The 9,715-nt window shown below is 40.3% G+C and overlaps 1 pseudogene; it reads left to right on the forward strand.

Annotated features, from left to right (window-relative positions):
* Window positions 1-5,835: 5,835 nt before the first annotated feature.
* LOC102157208 lies at window positions 5,836-6,785 on the forward strand (annotated as a pseudogene).
* Window positions 6,786-9,715: the final 2,930 nt, after the last annotated feature.

Here is a 9,715-nt window from a genome sequence, read left to right on the forward strand (position 1 = left end):
GGCTACATAGCTCTTTGTTGTGGAAGGCTATCTTGTGCATTGTAGGATGTTTAGCATCATTCCTGGCCTCTACCCACTAGATCCTAGTAGCCTCCTCCCAGTTGTAAGAAACAAAATTTTGCAGGCATTGCCAAATGTCCATTGGGGAGCAAAATCACCCCTGGTTGAGAACCACTGTTCTAATGGTTTATTTATAGTGAGCATAGTAGCAAAAGCTCAATAAAAGGTTTTGTGGAATGGCTTCTGTTTTTACTTTTCAATACATATTTTAGGGTGGAGTATTGAGGAACACATTAAAATGACAAATCTATGGTTAAAAGAAAGTTCATTGTTAAAAACAAGACAACGTCAGAGATGACATAACCATCTTTGTAGAAAATCCAATGGCATTTAATAAAAAGCTACTAGATTTGGGGCAGCAGGCTGACTTGGTCGGTAGTGCATGTGCCTCTTGATCTTGGAGTTGTAAGTTCAAGCCCCAAATTGGATAGATTATAAAAAATAAAATCTTTTTATTTTATAAAAAATAAAGTCTTAAGGGGTGCCTAGGTGGCTCAGTAATTTAAGCATCTGACTATTGATTTCAGCTCAGGTCATTATCTCAGGGTTGTGAGATCAAGCCCTGAATTCAGCATTCGGCTCTGCACTCAGCAGGGAGTATGCTCGAGATTCTCTCCCTTTCCCCCACCTACTCACACACACTCTCTCTCAAATAAGTAAATAAATCTTTTTTATTTTCTTTTTTTAAGATTTTATGTATTTATTCATGAGAGACACACACAGAGAGAGAGGCAGAGACACAGGCAGAGAGAGAAGCAGGCTCCATGCAGGGAGCCCGACGTCGGACTCGATCCCGGGTCTCCAGGATCACACCCCGGGGCTGCAGGCAGCATTAAACCGCTGTGCCACTGGGGCTGTCCAGTAAATAAATCTTTTTAAAAAAGAAAATAAAATCTTTTAAAAAGTTACTATATCTAATAAGTGAGTTTAACAAGGTTGCAGGGTACAAGATCCATATACAAAAACCAATTGTATTCCTATATAGCAGCAATGAACAATTGGAAATTTAATGTAAAAACCAATATCACTTACAACATTATAAAAAAAACATGAAACACTTTTAGATACATTTGACAAAGCATGTGAAAATCTATACACTGAAAATTACAAAATTACTGAGAGAAACTGAGATCTAAATAAATGAAGAGATATACCTTGTTCATGGATTGGAAGAGTCAATATTGTTAAAATGTCAATTCTCCCCAAATTTATCTATAAATCTAATGCTATCTAAATGATAACCTGAGCAAGATTGTTATAGAAACTGACAAGCTGATTCTAAAATTCATATAGAAATGCAAAGTATATAGAATAGCCAAAATAACTCTTACAAAAAGGAAAATGAAGTTGGAGAGCTTAACACTGATCCAAGAATTATCATAAAGCTGCAGTAATTGACACTGTCAATTACCAATTGACACTGGTATTGGTATAAAGATCAAATAGTAGATAAATGGAGCAAACAGATATGTTAGATATAAACCCACACATATATGTGGGTTATAACTTTTTTTTAAGATGCAAAGACAATGCAGTAAGGAAAGGATGGCCTTTTATTTTTTAAAGAGTTTACTTATCTATTTGACAGAGAGGACACAAGCAGGGGGAGTAGCAGAGGGAGAAGGAGAAGCAGGCTCTCTGCTGAGCAGGGAGCCCAACAGGGGCTCAATCTCAGGAACCTGGGACCATGACCTGAGCAGAAGGCATATGCTTAACTGAGCCACCCAGGTGCCCAAGGATGGCTTTTTCAACAAATGGTGCTGGGGCAATTGGATATACAAATGCAAAAGAGCATAGTTGGATCGAAACCTTACACTATATTCAAGAATTAACTCAAAATCTGGACACCTGGGTGGTTCAGTGGTCATGATCCCAGAGTCTTGGGATCAAGTCCCACAGTGGGCTCCCCGCAGGGAGTCGGCTTGTCTCTCTGCCTGTGTCTCTGCCTCTCTCTGTGTGTGTTTCTCATGAATAAATAAATAAAATATTTTTTAAAATGAACTCAAAATGAATCATAGACCTACATTTAAAACCTAAAAGTATAAAATTTCTGGAAGAAACCACAGGGGAAAATTTGTGACATTAAGTTAGGCAAAGATTTCTTAGATTTGACAACAAAAGCACAATTTATAAAAGAACAAATGGATAGATTTCATCAAAACTAAAAAATCCATTCTTTACAGGACAGAGTGGGAAAAGTCTTTGCAAACACATGTATCTGAATGTAAAAATGACTCACAAAACTCAACAATAAGAAAATAACCCAATAAAAATTGGGCAAAAGATTTGAGCAAAAGATATACAAGTGACAAATAAATACATGAAAATGTGCTCAGCATCATTGGCGTTAGGGGAATATAAACTTAAAACATAAAGATATACCTCTACACACTTAATATAATGGCTAAAATTAAAATGATCAAGGTGCCTGGGTGACTCAGCCTTCAGTCTGCCTTCAGCTTAGGTCATGATCTCTGGGTCCTGGGATCATGCCCAGCCAAAGGCTTCCTGCTCAGCAGGGAGTCTGCTTCTCACTCTCTCTCTCCCTCTGCTCCACCTCCACCTCTCATTCTCTCTCTCCTTCTCTAATAAATAAAATCTTTTTTAAAAAATTAAAATGACCATAGGGAGGTGCTTGGGTAGCTCAGTCAGTTGAGTCTCTGGGTCTTGATCCCTGGGCTGTGAGTTTGAGTTCTGTGTTGACCTCTGTGCTGGACATGGAGCCTACCTTAAAATTTTTAAAAAATAAAGGAAGTTAAAATGATCGAGTCCTGCATTGGGCTCTGCCAGGGAGGCCTGCCTCTCTCTCTTCTTGTATCTCTGCCTCTCTCTGTGTCTCTCATGAATAAATAAATAAAATATTTTAAAAATAATAAAAAATAAAATATTTGTAAAAACCTGAAAACAACCCACATATCCATGAATGAATAAACAAATTGGAGCATATCCATACAATACAACATGGAAGAATCTCAAAATAACCCTGAGTGAAGGAAGTTATTCAAATAAGGGTACATAATGCATGTTTTTTTAAAGATTTTATTTATTTATTCATGAGAGACACAGAGAGAGAAAGGCAGCGACACAGGCAGAGGAAGAAGCAGACTCCATGCAGGGAGCCTGACGTGGGACTCGATTCCGGGTCTCCAGGATCACACCCTGGGCTGAAGGCGGCGCTAAACCGCTGAGCCACCCGGGCTGCCCACATGTTTCTATTTATATAAAACTTAATAAAATGCAAACCAATCTTTAGTGACAGCATCAGTGAGTCTTAGAGTGAGGATGAGAGAGTGATGAATATGTTTACTATCTTGATTATGGTGAATATATATGTAATATATAAATTTATCAAATGGTATACTGATACGTACAATTTATTGTATGTCAACTATATCTCAATAAAGCTGGGTTTTTTTCCTCTTAAGATTTTATTTATTTATTCATGAGAGAGGCAGAGACATAGGCAGAGGGAGAAGCAGGCTTCTTGTGGGAAGCCAGAAGCAGGACTAAATCCCAGGACTCTGGGATCACAACTTGAGCCAAAGGCAGACGCTCAACCACTGAGCCACCCAGATGCTCCAATAAAGCTGTTTTTAATGCCACAGATATCAATAGTCTGGGGGCACCTGGGTGGCTCAGTGGTTGAGTGTCTGCCTTCAGCTCAGGTTATGATCCTGGGGTTTTAGGATGGAGTCTTACATCGGGCTCCCTGCAGGGAGCCTGCTTCTCCCTCTGTCTATGTCTCTGTCTCTCTCTCTCTCTCTCTGTCTCTCATGAATAAATAAATAAATAAATCTTTAAAAGCAAAACAATAGTCTGCATGGCCAGTCATACCAGAACTACATGCAAAGAAGTCAAAGTTGTTGAACCATGAAACTGGCAGATATATTTTTCTGATCTCAAACTCAACAGCAATGATTTACCTTGAGGAAATAACACCAACTCTCAGATCCTGAGTTCCCTTACTTCTGTCAAATGATAAAGTTACAATTTGTGCAAGATCCCATCTTTATGTTATACTTCAATATAAAATCTAAATTTCTTTTTAAAAAGAAGTGGAATTATACTATAAAGTGAAAAGATTTTGGGCTCAATGAGCAATATTCTTGGGAAATCATGAGAAACTCCGAGTCACATGGTGCTGGCCTTTTCATCCATTCAGCCTAGAGTCAGAAGGTCCACAGGATCCTGGGTCTTGATATAGACCTTGCTCTCATGCTGGAGTCTGTCACCACCACTGGTGCACAGAGTCTCTTGTCTTTGTGGGAAAGTACTGAGAGCAGAGATGTCCACCATCGTGGTTTTCCACACCAGAGTCTGCAGCCCTAAGAGTTGGCAAGTCCCTCCATACAGCTGGCCACAGACTTTCCTGCTTGCAGACGTGTTTATCATTTACATATGCTCTCTATATGCCCTGGGATTTGCAATCTCCTCCTGTGGTGGAGACTAGCATTGTGTTGAAAGATCAGCCATACATGGTCTTCATCTCTTCCTCTAGTATTTGTTGACTGTCTGACTCTGGACAAACCCTGGCCTCTTTTTTTAAGATTTTATTTATTTATTCTCCCACAAGCAGGGGGAATGGTGGAGGGAGAGGGAGAAGCAGGCTCCTTGCTGAGCAGGGAGCCTCATGCAAGTCTCTATTCCAGGACCCTGGGATCATAACCTGAGCTGAAGACAGACACAATGGACTAAGCCATCCAGGCAGCCCCTGGCCTCTTTTTAAAAAGAATTTATTTTAAAAAAAATAAATAAATAAAAAGAATTTATTTATTTATTTATCTATCTATTTATCTATTTATTTATGAGAAAAAGAGAGCATAAGCTGGGGAGGGGGAGTGAGGGGGGAGAGCAGTCTCCCTGCTGAGCAGGGAGCTCAATGCAGGGTTCAGTCCCAGGACCCAGAGATCGTGACCTGCGCTGAAGACAGATGCTTAACTGATTAAACCACCCAGGTACCTCAATCCTGGCCTCTTGAATCTACATCTGTGACATGGGGCAGTAAGGCCATCTATATCATATCTTCCTGGGAGTGTATGTTAAGATCCCTTGTGAACCCAGAAGAAAGTAAACACAGAATAAGTGCATGCTATTATTGTCACCATGTTCCTGATTTAATAATAACAGCTAATGTTTGTTGATCACCACGATGTGCCTAGCCCTATGCTAAGTGCAAGTGATAACAACCCTGTGAGAGAGAAGTAGTTATTATGTCATTTCACAGAGGGAGAAATGGGGAGTTAGAAAGGTTGAGTGATTTGTCCAAGGTCCTCAGATGTTGGGACTGGGAAGTGAATTCAGGTCTATTTGACCACAGAGTCCATATCCCTCCCATCAGGCTGCACTGACTCCTGCCTATGTGGCCTCAGAAAGCTCCAGTCACTCCTTTCAAAACCCAGTGATCCTAGAACTTCAGAGCAGAGTGTCTGACTTACTCCTGGTAGTAGGCTGAATAATAGCCCCTAAAGATAGTAGGTCCTAATCCCTGGAACCTGTAAATGTTACCTTATTTGGAAAATGGTTCTTTGCAAATATGATTAAATTAAGGCTGTTGGGATAGGGAGATTATCCTGGATTATCCGGGTGGGCCCTAAATGCAACCACATGTATCCTTGTAAGAGGCAGGTCAAGCTGTTAGTGAGAACCTAGTTGCTGAAGAAGCTAAAGGAAGAGGAGAGAGAAGCAGCCAAGAGTTGGAGCCAGACCAGGAGACCGAGCCAGAGTTGAAGTAAAAGCTGATTTTGCTAAAGCAGCAACAACTAAAAGTATTGAAAGATGCTGGTTACCTTGGGACAGCTCACCTCCTTCCTTTCTTTCCTATATATAATAGTTATATCCATTAAGCTGTTCTTTGCTGCTGGGGTTTGGAGAACAAACATGCAGCTTCCCAGGAAGATAGTGGTAATTACCAGAGCCAACATAGGCATCAGCAAGGAGACGGCCAGAGAGCTTGGTAGCAGAGAAGCCCAAGTATGCATTGCCTACTGAGATATACTGAAGGCATCATCTGCTGGCCAGTGAATTCCAGGCCAATACAAAGAACTCTCAGATGCTAATTCAGAAACTGGACCCATCTAATACCAAATCCATCTGAGCTTTTGCTAAAGGCTTTCTGGCAGAGAAAAAGCAGCTCCATATTCTGATCAACAATGCAGGAATGGTGATGTATCCATATTCCAAAACAGCTGGTGACTTTGAGACTCACCTGCGAGTCAACCACCTAGTCCACTTTCTTTGTACCCATTTGCTCTTGGAGCCACCAAAAAAGTCTGTGCCCTCACAGGTGATGAGCCTGTCATCAGTAAGCCACCACACTGGCAAGATTCACTTCCACAACCTCCAGGGTGAGAAACACTACAGCTGGGGATTTTGCTCATTGCCACAACCAAGTGGCCAATGTGTTTTTAATTGGGAATTGGCCAAGAGACTCCAAGACATAGGGGTCACCACTTATGCAGTGCACTCAGGCATCATCTACCCCTGACTAGTCTGGCACTCCTTCCTGCTGTGTCTGTTCTGGAGGCTCTTCTCCCCTTTATCAAGTCAACATGGTAGGGAGCATAGACCAGGCTGTACTGTGCCTTAGCTGAGAGCCTGGTGCCCCTGTGTGGCAAGTACTTTGGTGACTGCAAGATGACCTGGGTGCCCCTAGGGGTCTGAAATAGCAAAACCATTGAGCACCTGTGGAATGTCGCTGTGAGCTTCTAAAAATACACTGGGAGTAGAGCTGATGGAAGAGTCTCAGCTTTATTAATACCAATCCAGACATAATGAAAGGGAACAAAGGAGAAGGCCCACCCGAAAGATTGTCCTTCCAGGTAGCTACTGTTAAAAATTCTCCCTGTTCTGATTCTCCTGACCCTTCTAGAGGTCTTTGCATACCTGACTTTCTTGTGAAGCTGGTTCATGGTACAAGACAATCACACCTACAGAGCGTTCTTCTCCAAGACTTACAAGAACTGGCTGCTCTCTTGGGGCAGGGGGACTGGGCAGATCCCAGGCTGGTTGAGGAAAGCAGAAGGGCCTAGAAAACTGGAGCAATTTTGTCATCAATAGCAGAAATGCTATCCAGCATGCTCAGCTGAGGTGATAGGAGCATCAGCATTACATATTTCCAAGGACTATAAGACAAACTTTTGACTGATCACTTTCATCTTTGAAATACTAGTCACTCAGGAAATACTAGTCATTCAGGAAATACTCAGGAAATTTTTGGTTAACCTTGGCCAACTTTGATTTCTTCCTCTGAGCATAGTGGAGCTATTGCATGAAGCTGGACCTTCCCATTTTCTTTTTCCAGTTTTTTTGTATTAAAAAAAATTTCCCAGATTTATTGGGAATAATTGACATATAACATTATATAAGTTAGGACCTATCCATTTTCAAGCATGCAGATGATTTCCTTTTCAAAACAGTTCCCTTTACCTCAATTTTTAGAGAAAATAAAGACTGTGCATTGAGAAAAAAAGGAAAGAAGCAGAAGGAGACTTGAAGAGATACAGAAGAGAAGGCAATGTGAAGATGAAACACAGAGAGATATGAGATTGTTAACCTTGAAGATTAGAGCAATGCTACCAGAAGCCAAAGAATAATGACAGCAACAGAAGTTGGAAGAGGTAAGGCATGATTCTCCCTAGAGCCTTTGGAGGGAGACAGCCCTTCTGACAACTTGGTATTGACCGGTGATACTGATTTCAGACAATATGGCCTACAGAACCATGAGATAATAAGTTTTTGTTGTTTTGTGCCATCAAGTTTGCAGTAAATTGTTACAGCACCCACAGGAAACTAACGCAGATTTTGGTATCTAGAAGTGGAATGCTGCCATAACAAATACCTAAAAATGTGCAAGTGAATTTAAAATTGGAGAATGGATAGAGACTAGAAGAATGATAGAAAAACCCTAGATTGGGGCACCTGGGTGGCTCAGTTGTTAAACATCTCTTGATATCTGCTTGGGTCTTGAACTCAGGATCATGAGTTCAAGCCCCAAGCTCGACCCTGCACTGGGCATACTGCACGGGGCCTACTTTAAAAAAGAAAAGAAAAGAAAAATCCTAGATTGAATTAAACAAATTGTTGGTAGAAATACAAACATTGAATATTATTCTGGTGAGCTCTTAGAACCTCATGGTAGCTCATGCTCTTAGAAGAGCATGGTAGATAAAACGTACATCACTTTAGAAAATACATACATATTTCTTTAAAGCAAAATGATGGTAGAAATATAAATATTAAAGGTGTTGCTGACGAGAACTCAGACAGAAATGAGGAACGTGTTATTGGAAACTGGAGGAAAGGCAATCCTTGTTACACACTGACAAAACTTACCTGAATTATGTCCCACAGTCACGTGGAGAGCAGAAATTGTAAGTAGTAAACTTAGATATTTAGCTAAGAAGAATTCTAAGCAAAATGTTGAAGGTGTGGCTTGACTTACTCTTGCTGCATTAGTAAAATGTCAGAAGAAAGAGATAAATTGAGGAAAGAACTATTAAGCAAGAAAGATCCAGGACTTGATGATTTGGAAAATTCTGATTCTATCAAGATTACAAAAGACACTAAAATTAAGAGATTTACTCTTAGGAAGGTGTGCTATGGTGAGAAAGTCAAGAGTGTGGTTGTGCTTGCTAGTACTAAAGAGATTAGGTTTGTGACTGTGAATCTCTTCAACCATCTCAACCATAGCCAGGAATACAGATGGGATTCTCTGGGAAAGATCTGTGGAGGACCACCTAGATTAGTGGCATGAATTGCTGTGCCATATGGGAGATCCACAAGGTTTTTGAGAATATCATAAGAAAGATTCCCAGATTGTACCGAAAGAGACAGAGGCAGAACAAAATGGAGGAAGGCTGTCAGACTCCTAAAATGCTGCAGACACATAAAAAGGCTGATAGAACTGGAAATTTTTACCTCTTAATCCCCTTTATCTAATTTTCCCATCTCCTACCCCTCCCTTCTGGCAACCGCAAGTTTGTTTTTTGTATTTATGACTGGCTTTGTTTGTTTGTTTGTTTTTAAGATTTTATTTATTAATGAGAGATATAGAGACAGGCAGAGACATAGGCAGAGGGAGAGAAGCTGGCTCCCTGCAGGGACCCTGATGCAGGACTCAATCCCAGGACCCCCAGATTACGACCTGAGCTTAAGGCAGATGCTCAACCACTGAGCCACCCAGGAGCCCCTGGCTTTGTTTTGTTTTGTTTGTTCACTTGTTTTGTTTTTTAGATTCCACATATAAGTGAAATCATGAATCAGTATTTGTCTTTGTCTGACTTATTTTACTTAGCCTAACACCCTCTAGGTCCACCCATTTTGTTGCAAATGGCAAGATTTGATTCTTTTTTATGTCATATAGAAGTATATACATACATATATATCTATAAATCTACACATAGATCTGTAGATATATCTCACATCTCCTTTATCCATTTATCTAGAGATAGACACTTATGTTGTTTTCCATATCTTGGCTATTGTAAATAATGCAGTAAACATAGGGTTGCATATATATTTTTGAATTCGTGTTTTTATTTTCTTCTGATAAATACACAGAAGTGGAATTGTCAGATTGTATAGTATATCTATTTTAATTTTTTGAGGAACCTCCATTCTGTTTTCCATAGTGGCTGCCCCAATTTACATTCCCACC

This window comes from Canis lupus, chromosome X (assembly GCF_011100685.1).
Source record: "Canis lupus familiaris isolate Mischka breed German Shepherd chromosome X, alternate assembly UU_Cfam_GSD_1.0, whole genome shotgun sequence".
Taxonomy (NCBI): Eukaryota; Metazoa; Chordata; class Mammalia; order Carnivora; family Canidae; genus Canis; species Canis lupus.